Raw genomic sequence first — 4532 nt, forward strand, 5'->3', positions numbered from 1 at the left:
CCTTGCTGAAGAAGCTGAAGGTTAAGGTGATGGACTGGCCAAGTATGTCTCCAGACCTAAACCCAATTGAGCACATGTGGGGCATCCTCAAGAGGAAGGTGGAGGAGTGCAAGGTGTCCAACATCCGTGCGCTCCGTGATGTCGTCGTGGAGGAGTGGAAGAAGATTCCAGAAGCAACCTGTGCAGCTCTGGTGAATTCCATGCCCAGGAGGGTTAAAGCAGTGCTAGATAACAATGGTGGTCACACAAAATATTGACACTTTGGGCACAATTTAGACATGTTCACTATGGGGTGTACTCACTTTTGTTGCCAGCTGTTTAGACATTAACAGCTGTGTACTGAGTAATTTTCAAAGGACAATAAATCTATACTGTTATTCAAGCAGCACACTGACTACTTTAAGTTATATCAAAGTTTCAGTAGGATAATGTTATCCCCTGAAAGGATATAACAGAATATTTGCAAAAATCTAAAGGGTGTACTCACTTTTGAGATATACTGTATATAAGAAAGGAGATAGAGAAAGATTTGAAAATTAAAGCTCACTCAGTATGTTAAACAATAATTACAAAATACGAGCACGGGTGTTAGCTAACAGGATAAAGGGAGTTATAGGGTCGGTGGAGGGAAACAAACAGGCATATAGTATACCAGATAGGGACATCGCAGACACAGTTAGTAGCATCAGGGACACAATGCAACAAATGAAAGGACAGAGAGAAGGCATAGTTTTGAGTTTAGATTTAAAATTAGGCTTTTGACACAGTAGATCACAGATATGTATACAGGATGTTAGAGAAAATGGGGTTTGGGGATGGGATAATAGGATGGATTAGGAGAATGTACGATAGAGCAGTCATTTGTGTGAAGATAAACGGGATAATCACGGACACATTTTGATTAGAGAGATCTGTTAGACAGGGTGTCCGCTGTCAGCTCTGCTGTACTTGCAGTCAGCAGAGCCGCTGGCGGCACTATTGAGGCACAATGGGAATATTAGGGGCATAGAGTTAACGGACGGGCAGGTGAGTTTATTGTACTAGTACGCAGACGACACAACAGTTACAGTCAGAGATAGGGAAAGTGTAGATGAAGTATTTAAATCAAATCAAATCGAATGTATTTGTATAGCCCAATATCACAAATTCTACATTTGTCTCAGTGTGCTTTACAGACTGTACAGGTTACGACACCCTCTGTCCTTAGACCCTCGCATCGCACAAGGAAAAACTTCCTAAAAGAAACCCCATAATTAAAGGGAGAAAAATGGAAGAAACCTCAGGGAGAGCAACTGAGGAGGGATCCCTCTCCCAGGACGGACAGACGTGCAATAGATGTCGTGTGTACAGGATAAACAACATAGTACAAATACAACATTTGACAGAAATTATGTTGTGTTGAAAAAGAGAATGTTTGGATGAATCCAGGAAAATGTCAAAAAGGCTTCCCGGTGTCCAGCAGGACCAGGGCAGCAGGCGCAGCCACGATTCCTGATCCTGGCGTAAACTTTATCAGTGGCAACCTGCCACATGAGACTCCCATTGTGCTCTTAGAGATTCAAGTACAACTAACCCTGCATTCTGGGAGGGCAATGCTCTAGTTGGTTTATAAGGTACTATGAGATCTTTAAGATATGCTGGAGCCTGACCATTAATTGCTTTGTAAGTCATGAGAAGGATTTTGAATTCTATTCTGTATTTTACCGGGAGCCAGTGCAGAGCAGCTAATACAGGAGTAATATGATCCCATTTCCTAGTTCTTGTCAATACACGTGCCGCTGCATTTTGGATCAACTTAAGAGTCTTAAGCAACTTTTTGGGACAACCTGATAACAATGAGTTGCAGTAATCCAGCCTTTAAGTAACAAATGCATGGACTAGTTTTTCTGCATAATTTTGAGACAGGATGTGTCTTATTTTAGCAATGTTACATAAATGAAAGAAGGCAGTCCTTGAGATTTGTTTTATGTGGGAGTTAAAAGACAGATCCTGATCAAAGATAACGCCAAGATTACGGTGGTGCTGGAGGCCAAATTTATGCCATCCAGAGCTTCTATGTCTTTAGAAAATGCGTTTCGGAGGTGTTTAGGGCCAAGTATAATAACTTCAGTTTTGTCTGTGTTTAACATCAAAAAGTTGCTAGACATCCAAGTTTTTATGTCCTTAAGGCATGCTTGAAGTTTAGCTAATTGATTGGTTTCATCTGATTTAATTGATAGATATAATTGGGTATCATCCGCATAACAATGAAGGTTTATAGAGTGGTTCCTTATAATATTGCCCAAAGGAAGCATATATAAGGTGAATAGAATCGGTCCAAGTACAGAACCTTGCGGGACTCCAAGACTGACTTTGGCTGTCATGGAGGATTTATCGTTAACACGTACAAATTAGGACAGCTAACAGGAGATATCACTGGTCGGCCCGCACCGGCTACAGGGGACTTGCTAACAGCTACATTTGCTAACCGCTGACTAACCATGGTACGGAGCCGCTCATCTATCCCTCTTAAATTCGCCTCCAACCCTGTGGATAAACTACATTTAATAAACATACCATTATCACTAAAGGAGGCAGAGCAATAACTAAACATGAAACACACCGAGCAGGAGAGAGCAGAAGAGGAAGAGGGAGATGCCATCGCTAGCTGCCGAGCTACAGCAGCTAACGTTAGCAGAGCCGAAAGGAGAGGAGAACTGAGGATTTAGCGAGAGTCGCTAAGAGATAAGAGATAAGAGATAAGGAGAGAGTTGTAAGTGCTTAGGAAGTACAAGTGTAGGTTTAGATAAATGACAGGTAATTAGCCAATGTGATCAAGAATATAGCAACCTTAACTGAATCGAGCTACAGCAGCTGAAGACGTATGCTACCAGCAACACATAACTATAAAAAAAAACGGAAATGACGGGCTTACCGTAAAGCTGGGTTTAATTTTCTCGAGTGCCTGATTCAGATGTTTCAGCAGTATAATATGAATATATATATATGAATATAAGTTCGGGAGAGATGATTTACTACTGCCGCTGTATCACTGTTGTTGTTGTTGGGAAGTTAACCTTTTGACTTGACAGCTTGTCTACCGTCTCCTCGTTTATACACACTCCCACAAGATACAAATTACATTTGAGCAGAACATTTATATCAGTTGAGAAGAGTTGTGACTAGTGTTGTGTGACTATTAAAGTTGGCTGTTTTTCTGTAAATTCAATAAGAATAAGGCTCTAACAGGAAAGTCAAGTCTGGCTGTCAGTATCACTGCCCAACATGCTGATTATGTTTCTGCTTTATGTAAACACAGTTTAGCATTATTCTGAATTGGCTGTATGAAGCTTGGGTTGAAATAAAGCAATGAGCTGTGAACCAACAGGCAAACATTAGTGTTCTTTTATTTTGTATACTGTTGTCTTTATGGACAGGAGGAAGTGCACTTGTTTTTACACACTTTATTCAAATATTGTTGTTAATATATTAATATATTTTTACATTACAGTACAGTGCCCTCCGGAATTATTGGCACCCCTTTAGTAAAAATGAGCAAAACAGGCTGTAAAATGTATTTTATTGTTTATCATCTTGGCCTTTCATTCAAAATATTCACAAAAATCTGACCTTTTCACTGAAGTAAAATTATTGAAAGAAAAAATAAATGTTGACTTTGAATAAATATTTTTCTCCAAAACATCTGTGCCACAATTATTGGCACCCCTAGAAAATCCTATGATAAAAATCTAACTGAAGTATATTTCCAGTCATATGTTACATCTTTAGGTTCACCTGTTTGATTAGGAACTCCTAAGTGGTCAACCATGACTTCCTGTTTCACTGGGGTATTAATATGAGGTGATACAGGCCAAAATTCTCTTTGTCATTCTTCACTATGGGAAAGACCCGAGAACACAGTGATGATCTGCAACAAAAAGCTGTTGAACTGCTCAAATTAGGAAATGGATATAAGAACATCTTGAAACAGTTGAAAATGCCCATTTCCACTATCAGGGCAATAATTAATAAGTTTAAAGCAACAGGGATGTTAAGAATCAGCCTTGAAGAGGACGTGTGTGTACATTGACGCCACACACCGTGAGGAGGATGGTTCGACTGGCAAAAGAATCTCCAAGGATCACAGATGGAGAATTGCAGAGGTTAGTTGAGTCTTGGGGTCAGAAAGTGGAGGGTTGGCAGAAAAAAGACATTGCTGTCAATTAACAACAAACTAAAGCGCCTACAGTTTGCCAAACGTTACTGGGACTTTGATTGGGACAGGGTTATATGGTCAGATGAGACCAAAATAGAGCTTTTTGGCAACAAACGTCAAAGGTGGGTTTGGCGTAGATAGAAAGATAGCCTTACAGAAAAGCACCTCATACCCACTGTGAAGTATGGTGGTGGATCTTTGATGTTGTGGGGCTGTTTTTCTTCCAAAGGCCCTGGACATCTTGTTAGGATACATGGTATCATGGATTCTATCAAATACCAGCCGATATTAAATGAAAACCTAACAGCCTCTGCCAGGAAGCTTAAAATGGGCCGTG

The 4532-nt window shown here is 40.2% G+C and overlaps 1 pseudogene; it reads right to left on the reverse strand.

The window, feature by feature from the left end:
- Window positions 1–914: 914 nt before the first annotated feature.
- Window positions 915–2297, reverse strand: LOC115021871 (uncharacterized; annotated as a pseudogene).
- Between the last annotated feature and the right edge of the window lie 2235 nt (window positions 2298–4532).

Source organism: Cottoperca gobio, chromosome 2 (genome assembly GCF_900634415.1).
Source record: "Cottoperca gobio chromosome 2, fCotGob3.1, whole genome shotgun sequence".
In the NCBI taxonomy this organism is placed as follows: domain Eukaryota; kingdom Metazoa; phylum Chordata; class Actinopteri; order Perciformes; family Bovichtidae; genus Cottoperca; species Cottoperca gobio.